This window comes from Puma concolor, chromosome B3, assembly GCF_028749965.1.
Source record: "Puma concolor isolate L17-30 chromosome B3, mPumCon1.1.hap2, whole genome shotgun sequence".
NCBI classification, from domain to species: domain Eukaryota; kingdom Metazoa; phylum Chordata; class Mammalia; order Carnivora; family Felidae; genus Puma; species Puma concolor.
The window spans coordinates 70,160,485-70,171,580 of NC_141672.1; the positions used below are offsets into that span (position 1 = coordinate 70,160,485).

The window sequence follows — 11,096 nt, forward strand, 5'->3', positions numbered from 1 at the left end:
CTTCTGCACAGAAGAAATGGACAGAAGACATGAACAGACATTTTTCCAAAGAAGACATACAAATGGCCAACAGACAGATGCAAAGGAACTAAGCATCATCTGATATCTGATGAATATCAGAGAAATGCAAAACAAAAGCACAATGAGATATCACCTCATACTTGTCAGAATGGCTATTACTAAGAAGATAATGGTAGGTTTTGGCAAGGATGTGGAAAAAAAGAGAACCCTTGTGCACTGTTGGTAGGAATGTAAATTCATGTAGCTACTATGACAACAGTATGGAAGTTTCTCGAAAAATTGAAAATAGAAATTCCATACCATCCAGCAATTCCCCTTCTGGTATGTGTCCAAAGAAAATGAAACACTAATTCAAAAAGATATATGCACCCCTCTGTTCTTTGCAGCATTATTTATGAGTGCCAAGACATAGAATCAACCTAAATATCCACTGATGGATAAATGGATAAAGAAAATGTAGCACAGCTAAGGAAACAACAAAACCAAAAAGCAGCCTACAGAATGGAGAAGGTATTTGCAAATGACATATCTGAAAAAGGGTTAGTATTCAAATCTATAAAGGAGTTATCAAACCCAACAGGCAACAGCCAAACAATCCAGTTAAGAAATGGGCAGAAGACACGAATAGACGTTTTTCCAAAGAAGACATTCAGATGGCCAACAGACACAGGAAAAGATGCTCAATATTACTCATCATCAGGGAAAAACAAATCAAAACTGCAATGAGATTCCACCTCACACCTGTCAGAATGGCTAAAATTAACAACACACAAAATGAGATGTTGACAAGGATGTGGGAAAAGAGGAACCCTCTTATGATTTGGTGGGAATGCAAAACTGTGCAGCCATTCTGAAAAACAGTATGGAGGTTCCTCAAAACATTAAAAATAGAGCTGCCCTACAAATCAGCAATTGCATTACTAGGTATTTACCTAAGGGATACAATTACAGATTTGAAGGGGCATATGCACCCCAGGGTTTATAGAGGCATTATCAAGAATAGCCAAACTACAGAAAGATCCCAAATGTCCATTGACCAATGAATGGATAAAGAAGAGGGGATATATATGTATATATATGTATATGTATATGTAAATGTATATATATGTATATGTATATATGTATATATACACATACACACAATGGAATATTACTCAGTCATTAAAAAAAATGAAACTTTGGCATTCGCAACGATGTGGATGGAGCTAGAATGTATTATGCTAAGTGAAATAAGAGTCAGAGAAAGACAAATACCATATGATTTCACTCATATGTGGAATTTAACAAACAAAACAGATGAACATAAGGGAAGGGAAAAGAAAAGAGAGGGAAGCAAACCATAGAGACTCTTAACTATAGAGAACAAGTACTGGCAGGGGATGGGCTAAATGGAAGGCACTTGTGATGAGCACTGGGTGTTGTATGTAAGTAATGATCCAGTAAATTCTTCACCTGAAACCAATTTTACTAAATTAAACTAGATTCTTCACCTTAAACCAATCTTACCTTGTATGCTAACAAACTAGAATCTAAATAAAAACATGAAAAGAAAAGCAAAAAAAAAAAAAAAGATTCCATTGTCCTGGACACTGGCATGCTTGGCTTCTGATACCAAGGGAATGTTCCTGGGTCCCAGTTCTCTTTGTTTCTTGGGTGTGATGATCCACGCCAAGCAATAGAAATGAGAGCCACAGATGCACCAATCATTTAGCAGCTGAGTTTCTTAAATTCTCCTGCCCTGTAACTGAAAGCAATGATCTCTGCAGGACACACAAAGGTGAAGCCAAGAGTGTAAAAGAACACAACGTATTTTCCTTTGTAGTGAGATAGGCTGATGTCTTTTTCTAAGTTTATTTATTTTGATAGAGAAAGAGTGTGAGTAGGGAAGGAGCTGGGAGAGAGACAGAGAGAAAATCCCAAGCAGCCTCTGTGCTGTCAGCGGTACTCCATCTCTGGAACCTGGAACGGTGAGATCATGACCTGAGCCGAAATCAGGAACCGGATGCTTAACCCACTGAGCCACTGAGGTGCCTCCCCTGATGTCTTTAAAGTTTAAAAAAAAATTTTTTTTTCAACGTTTATTTATTTTTGGGACAGAGAGAGACAGAGCATGAATGGGGGAGGGGCAGAGAGAGAGGGAGACACAGAATCGGAAACAGGCTCCAGGCTCTGAGCCATCAGCCCAGAGCCCGACGCGGGGCTCGAACTCACGGACCGCGAGATCGTGACCTGGCTGAAGTCGGACGCTTAACCGACTGCGCCACCCAGGCGCCCCTCCCCTGATGTCTTTAAACTGGCCATCTGGCATAACAGCCATGGCTTTGAAGTTGGAGGCAGGATGCCCAATTTTGGCCTTTCCTGAAGATATCTTGTCATCAGCAGCTGAGACAGAATGCACCAAGGCCAGTCAGGAAGAAGACACTATCCATACATTTTTTAATGCTTTAAATTTTTAATGCTTTAGCATTAGTAAAGCTAATTGTTTTTTTTTTCTTTTTGGTTGGCACACCAACCAGAACTTTGCTAATGTCTTTTTTAATATAATTTTTATTTGTATCTTAGTACAACTTTATGGTAATTTATGGTGCTCTAATCTTTAATCCCAGAAAACCTTTCAGCAGAAATTTCTGTGACTTAAATTTGGAAAAAACCCTTTCTGTTGAAGATTTACCATATATTCTAAAATACTTATATTCTGAGGAGTAAAGGCTTGCAGGAAATTTATACTTGTTTAGCTTGTTTAATCCAGTGGTTGCCCTGCAACTTAAAAAATGTTCACATTTATCATGCTATTTATTCTTTAGTTTGAAAGGCTTAGAACTTTAAAATTGATATTCACTTTAGTTAATTTCATGAATGCCTTTTCTACTGCATTGACTCAGTGAGAGAGGGAATCTTTTATGGGTATACTTTCCACTTGGGTAGACTACATAAGCATCTTTTTTCTCTTTCTTAAACAGCTTCCCTAATTGTTCACTATTACTTCAGATGACTTCTGAAATTCCTTGACAATCAGTGTTAGGTGAGTTGATTCTGAAGGTGAGACTTTATCCTTTCACTGCCCGCATTCATACATTGCCAAATCTGTCGTATTTCTTTTGACTCTTTGCCTTTTTCCTTACCTTTTTTTTACAATGCAGTCTTTGTCTTGCCAAGGCTCTTTCAGCTTTACAGAATATTATTTTTGTGTCCCACAATGACTTTAGAAGAAAATTTATCCATTGAGGATAGCTGTATAGCTCAGAATATTTTATTTAACAAATTATTTTGCATAGGCTTCCTTTAGCCTGAAATCTTCTCTGCACCTCAGACAGGTACCAAATATCTTTGACTTTTCAGAAATGCATCAGTTGTATAAAATGAAGCATATCTATAATATGCTTACAAGCATGTGCTAATGTAATAGCACTAAAGGAAAAATAGTGTTTTGGCAGAGAAAATTTTAATTAGTTGTTTTAGTAAAAATAGCTACAACTCTCCATCTTCTACTCAGCACAGAAAATGCATTTCAGTCTTTAGGTCAGTTCATGTAAGACAATTAACTGGCAGGAGAGTCCGCACTCTTCACTACATGGATCCAACAATATCAGGGAAGTGTTAGAATAACTTAAACTTCCCTAATGAGCTTCAGGGCTTTAATGAGAATATTTTCTATTCTTTTTTTTTTTTTTTAAATTTTTTTTTCAACGTTTATTTATTTTTGGGACAGAGAGAGACAGAGCATGAACGGGGGAGGGGCAGAGAGAGAGGGAGACACAGAATCGGAAACAGGCTCCAGGCTCTGAGCCGTCAGCCCAGAGCCTGACGCGGGGCTCGAACTCCCGGACCGCGAGATCGTGACCTGGCTGAAGTCGGACGCTTAACCGACTGCGCCACCCAGGCGCCCCGAGAATATTTTCTATTCTTGTATGATTAATATTGCTCTTTGATAGAAAGAGGACTCATGTGTGTGAAGGAAATGTAGAACGAAAGAGCTCAAGATAAACCGTTAAGAGGAAGTTAAGAAGTGGTTAATCCCTTAGAGCCCAGAGGGGATTAATTATTGATAACTAGTAACTGCCACCAGCTTGAGTAGTTTCTCCAAATAATTATAATAGCCCACAATAAAATAGCAAACAACTATTTTTAAACTACCAGCATTTTAACCATTTATTTTCTGAATTTAGTCAACTAAGCGATCTGTCCTGTCTGGCTATATAATTATGTAAAATGGTGAACCTATATCATGTATTTAAAGACACTATTATTATTTATAATAGTCTTATTTTTTTGTGCATAAAAATAGTCGTTGTAAATCACTAAGTCAGAGTGGATGAACCAGTTCTGTGTGTTTGTGTATGTATGTGTTTGTGTGCACGTATGTTTGGGTAGGTACACAGCTCTGTGTGTGTGGGTACGTTTGGAAAGTTAGAAAATTAGAACAGGATGAAGAAGAAAGAATAAGAAAAAGAGACGATCCAAAAGAGTCACTGATATTAAGTAAAACATTACTAGAATATGGGGACATACATAATCAATGGAATTTTTGCACAAACGGAAGTACAGGTTTCCCTTGCTTTCCTAGAGTTCACGTCTGTGAAAGACCTACATTAATATCTGCTTTAACTAACCCAAAAGAAAGCCAGAGAGAATTTTCACTTTTACGCAATGGTGACTGCTTCTTCGTTTTATGCCATTTCAGCTTATGACAGGTTTCATAGGAGCACTCTACTTTCAGAGAGTGGGGGAAACTTGTAATTTTTTTTTTGTTTTTTTGTTTTTTTTAACTTGTAATTTTTAGTTATTGTTTTTCACTATCCACTTATCCACTGAAGCAGACTGTAAGATGTCAAGAAGTAATGAGAATTTAGGAAGTGACTAGAAGTAGTGAGAAGTAGAAGTAATGAGAAGAAGTGAGGATGTTAAGGATGATGAGAAAAGTAAGATACAGGTAGATGGTCATCACAGTATATTTATATTTATTTGTTTAAAGCTAATCAGTGTTTTATTTATTTTTTATCATTATTACTTATTTTGAGAGATAGGGAGCTCAAGTGAGCGAGGGGCAGAGAGAGAGGGAGAGAGAGAGAATCCCATGAGGGGCAGAGAGAGAGAGAGAGGGAAAGAGAGAGAGAGCGGGGCCTACCTGAAGTGGGGGCTCAAGCTCACCCAATGAAGGGCTTGAGCTCAGTGGTCATCACATTGTAATAGAGTTTAGCCATGTACGTTGAACAAACACTGGATAGAAGGTTGATGAAGCGTAGGAGATTAGGATGGCTTTTTAAATTGTAACTGGGGAAACCGTGGTGATAGAGAAAAAGGAGTAAGAGCAAATACAGAAGATGGAGGAGGGAACCATTTTGTTGTTGGTGTTGTTAGCTGTCTCTGAATGTGTGTTCAGAAGGTTTATTTTCAGCAGGAGACGTCATGTGTATTTATTTAAAAAGCACTTAATTTGATGATGTCATGATCTAGCTATACTTGTTGAAACTTGTTAAGAAAGACAGTCTCTTGCATGCAGTCTTTCAGTCCCAGCTTGGCCCAGAAGAATGGGCCTCTGGCCTGGAGTACATCCCTTACCAAGAGATAGGGAACCCACACTACCTTGCTGGGCTTATTACTTTGTGTGGGAATATCTTTCCCTGTGTCAAACTCAATGCACTCCTTTGTTCTGCTGAAAGACACGCTTCAATGACCCTCAGGCACACCTCGAATTTTCTGTATTTCATATCCTCTAGGGGAAAGATTGGGGTCCTTATACTGCAGCAAAAATTGGGATGCGTGCAGTCACACTGCCTGTGATAGCTATGGAATAGATTTGTTGGCCGAGGGGAACTAGTGCATTGCAAAGGATTGGAATTTGTGTGCGCTTTCTTCCTTTTCTTGCTACAAATAAATACGGTACCACTTGGACTGGTGTGTGTATTATCTGTTCTCAGCAACCTTTAATATTGCACTAGTGTCTTCCCTGGGTGTCATTTATTTGCCTTTTAAGCTTGGCTGCACTCGTGTTATACTCTATCAAGCACAGCCTGACCACCCAGTGGATGGTGAAACAAAGGTTTTCCATCTCAAGCTTCAATAAGGATTGTGCTATGGTTTGGAGGTAGGAAGGGAATTACAATTATTATTCATCCATTAGTACTGATTACCATTAAGAATGGATAGTCTGGCAAATAGCTGGTCTATCAGCTATTTGCTACTTCTATGTTTTGCTTAGGTCACAGAACATTGGTCAATCTAGCATCAGTTCAGTTGACTGATTTGTGCCTTTGGTACAAACTTCTTAGATGGACCACATAGCCATTCCTCTCTTGGGTCTCATACTCTCCCTCTCAAGATTTTTTCCAGGGTTAACAGGTGAGTCTCCTCCCTGCTCTGGATCCCCAGACTTCTCCTATTTCACATTTAGAGGAATCTCCAATCCACTTCCTCGCGTAAGCTCTACTTTCCCTATATTTTTTCATATTTGACATTGATTACCATTAAAACTAGAATCTGAATCATTACCAACAACTATATTACCTATTTTTCCTTGAACCGAAGGCATAATGTTTAAAACATTCCATGAAGAAAGGGGCAGTATGTCTAGTATGGCAAAGAAGGAGGAGAGTAACAAAAGAGGTGTGCATATTAAAATTATTTAAACATTCATATTCTGCCAAATTTGTATATAAGTGTGCATATTACTTTCAATAATTACAGAGATATAAATGGGTCTTAAAAATAGCAAAAAACCATTTTGTCAAGTTGGAGTCAAGGAAGTATGGAAATTCTCCCCATTTTAAGTGTTCTTTAATTATTGGCCTTTCTGTGGTTGAATTCATATTAACAAAGATAATTGGATATTAAGGCAATTTATCAGAATGCTCAGATTAAAAATAGCAGTTGAAAAATAAGTGAAATTTCCTACCGAATTCTACAGTTTGGTCTTTATACAGAAAAGATTGATTAGGTAGATGCTGAACCCTTTTCTTTACTCTTCAGAAAAGATTGTTCTCTAATTGTCACTGTATGTGAAGTAAAATGAAGATAGATAATACAAATATTCTGATTGACCAAAAGATTAAAATTGTGAGTCTTCCAAGAAATACGTGAGGATTCAAGAATATCTTATTGCAGTTTATTTTTTTCTGACTGTTTTTTTTTCAGTCACCATCTTCTAATAACGCACAACTACATCTTTTCTTGTTAGAACATGTTATCCAGCACTTTTTGATTACATGTTCTCAGATAATAGCTGGGGCAGATTGACCAAAGGAGAGCAATTTCTTTAATCAGGATAACATAATGATTCTATCACAAACTTTAGATAGGACTATGGATATCACCAATTTTTTTTTTTCTGGTCTATTAATAGCATTGTATCTTTAGTAGAATTGAAGACAGGACCTTCTGTAGGTCTCAATACAACTTTATAAAAGGCCATAACAATGCCTTCCGAATCAAATCCATTTGCTGTTCTACAGAAAAGCAAGTTTTTTAGTAACTTGGCCATAACCTGAGGACAGGGACCCTGCAAATATTAAACAGTGGAATGTAGTCAACAGGAATCTGAAATTTCTGCCTGCCCAAAGCTGGTGGCCTTTGGCTTCTCTCTGTTCTTGAGTCATTTTATGGGAATCAGTTTCTTCATCAGTGAAAAGAGGGTGCTGTCCAACATATTCTGAGGTCCTTTCAGTTCTAAAGTTCTTTGGCTAATTACCTGGAGTCCAAGTGATGCCCTCAATCTGGCTAGTATGTAATAAATATTTGATGTTGATGAACAATGTTTGACTTATGTATGTGGAGAAACACATGCTATATGGAAATACCATGGTGTCTTCAATACATATTATTTTGGGAGCAGATTAGTTTGGGAGCAATGCGATTAAAATGTATGAATTCTTTGTTTACTTAGGTCAAAGAGAAATAGTTGTTTTTTTAAAATAATGTAAACTAAGGGAAAATAAAATACTCAGTATACTAGTTTAAAATATTTTTCAACTAGTGGTTGGAATATGTTAAATGTAAATATGTTAAATAACATTATTTATTTTTATCTTTGATAAGGTGCCAAATAAGTGGTTGGAATATGTTAAATGTAATGAATATATTTAAAAGAAAATGTTTAAGATATCTGAGGTGTTTATACTTTGTGAATAGAACCAGTATATTCATTATTTAAAAATATATACTGGACGAAATCAATATTTACATAAGAAAACAGACTGCAGGTTTAAATTTTTCTGTCAATAAGACTATCTAATAGAATCACGTGTCATGTATTTGTATGACCATTAAAATTTGAAATAGAAAAACAGAAAAGTATGCTTTTAGTTAATGTGTCTTACATGTATAGAATGAATTGACAACTTTCATGTGTATGAATTACTAATAATAGTTTACATTTTTAATACATGTACTGCTCTAAATAATTACCTATATTTGCTCTTTACTCCTTTTAACAACCCTATAAGGTCTTTACAATTATTATCATTATCCCCATCTTGCAGGTGAGGAAATTGAGGATCAGAGATGTTCATTAATTTGTCTAAAGGCACACAATCATAAGTGGTAGGGCCAAGATTTAAACCCCAGTATTCTGGTTTTATGCTCTTAACCAACTGTAATATTGGTTTTTTGTCATGATAATTTCTGAAAGAATTACTAAATCATGTGAAATGCATTACATCATTTATTTATTTACAGGGAACACATGTGACCTTTCCATGTGTTCAAAAAAGTGCATCGTTTTCTCCTTTATCCACATTTACAATTTCTGTTTTTTTATCCTTTGTAAAACTAAGAAGCTGTACTATCAACTTTTTCTTTTGTTTTAATATGAGACCATCATTGGGTTATATGATTTGCTAGCATATATAGGATGCTAGGATATATCAATGCTTTTTTTTTATCTCTTGCTTTTAATAGGTAGGGAACCAATTTCTGATGAATTGCTGAACTGAGAACTATGTTCTCTGTGAAGTTATAAGTAGCCCATATATGTCTCTTTTTATTCTTTAGGAGGCCTTATTTAGTTATGTTAACATCATCTCAGCCCATAGTGTGTTCCCTCTAGATATCATCGATCATCTGTTTTAGTCAAGCAGCCGACATCCAATCAATCACATGTTAATATTACTTCACTTCTTATTCAGAGGTCTCAAACATCTATCTCTTTCACTCTCTTTCAAAACCTTAAATGGGACTGACAATTATAATGATGTATCTTGTGATACAAAGCATAAATTGTAAATAAGTCACGAATAGTAGTCACAGAAAAGAAAGAAGGCTGAGAAAAAATCCCAGTCAGATAGTGTGCAATAGTTCCTTCCTTTAGTCAGGGAAATAAATGCTTGTTTGCAATAGAATCTAACTATTATAAGACCCTTTAAGAACAATTACTGTTGCAAAGTGAGAACATTTGTAGTTCCGTTTAAATAATGCAGCACTTCCAGCCTGTGAAAATAGATAAGCTTCCAGGATTCTTTTTGTGGAAAGATAAGTCACATGAAAAAACAAAAACAAAAACCAAAAAACGCATTAAAAAAATACATTGGTAGACATATCTTAGCAGGAAAACAATTTTTTGGTGCTGGACAAATAGGTATGTGTGTTTGATTTAATGGCTGTGTTTCTGTACTCAACTGAATTTCACAGGGTCACATTGATACATGGTTAGATCAGAAATTATACAGATTCTAGTGAATTCTTATTAAAATCAAATGCTTTGAAAAATTGCAATATTTTGATTTGATCATCTAAAACTTAAGTTGTATCATTTTAGTCTTATCCAAATTCACTCAGAATATAGATGAAACTGTTCCATGTAAGTTTGACAATTTTTGGTTAAAATTTTGTCTTTCTGAATTGTGTTTATTCTAGAAATCATATTGCTCATTGCTTTTGTAAGTAGTGAAGAGCATTGTTTAGGAATATAAATCAGTTAGGATGCTTTGTGGAGCAAGTGATTGAAAAATTGGCTTAAGCTGGTTTAAAATAAGAAAATTTATTTTTTGTCAGGGATGGCATCGAGGTGGATTGTTTCAACAGCTCAGTCTTCTCATCAAGGATCCAAGTTCTTTGAGCTTCTCCACTCTGCTGCCTACAACATCAGCTTTACACACAGGTTGATTTTCTTTATGATTGTGAGGTAACTGCTATGTGTTTTGTTCTTGTCATGTGTGTGTGTATGTGACACACACACAGAGAGGATTTCTCTGTGAATACGTGAATTAAACTGGGATAATTGAGGAAAGAGGAGAAAGGAAGAGAGGATGCTGGGTGATCATCCGTGTCCAACACAGGAAAGCAATGTAACATAATGATAAATATTTTTGGATAGCACATTTTAATAAAGTCTGACTCTACTAAATTAACATTACTTCGAGCAAGATTTAAAACCGTGTTGAAAAAAATTCCCGTTTCCTAATTCTTACTTCCTTTTTGAAATTCAGTTATGATCACTTAACATGGAGACTCTAGATTCTGAATTATACAGCTGCAAACTGGAATATTTATTTATTTATTTATTTATTTAGTACATAAGCATGTGTGAAAGTGGGGAAGGGGCAGAGAGAGGGACAGAGAATCTTAAATAGGCTCCACGCTCAGCATAAAGCCATTGTGGGTCTTGACCCCATGACTCTGGGATCAATCGTGACCTGAGCTGAAATCAAGAGTCTGATGCTTAACTGAGCCACCTAGGCACCCCTAGAATTCTTTTTTAAAATATTTATTTATTTATTTATTTATTTAGAGAATGAGAGAGAGAGAGAAAGAGAGAGAGAGAGAGAGACAGAGAGACAGAGACATCAGGGTAAGGACAGTGACAGAGGGAGAGAGAGAATCCCAAGCAGGCTCTGTGCTCAGCTCAGAGTCTGACATGGGGCTTGATCTCACAACCATGAGATCACCACCTGAGTGGATATCAAGAGTTGTACACTTTACTAACTGAGCCACCCAGGCACACCCCTCCCCCCCAAGAAGTTAAAAAAAAAATTTTTTTCCACGTTTTTATTTATTTTTGGGACAGAGAGAGACAGAGCATGAACGGGGGAGGGGCAGAGAGAGAGGGAGACACAGAATCGGAAACAGGCTCCAGGCTCTGAGCC

General features: G+C 36.5%; 1 long non-coding RNA gene across 1 annotated transcript in view; it reads left to right on the top strand.

Moving 5' to 3' along the window:
- Nucleotides 1-10,788, top strand: part of LOC147580048 (uncharacterized) — a 36,415-nt gene extending 25,627 nt beyond the window's left edge. Inside the window, exon 4 of the long non-coding RNA XR_015251870.1 lies at nucleotides 10,006-10,788. This is a non-coding gene — a long non-coding RNA (uncharacterized LOC147580048). The remainder of the gene's footprint in view (nucleotides 1-10,005) is intronic.
- The last annotated feature ends 308 nt before the right edge of the window (nucleotides 10,789-11,096 follow it).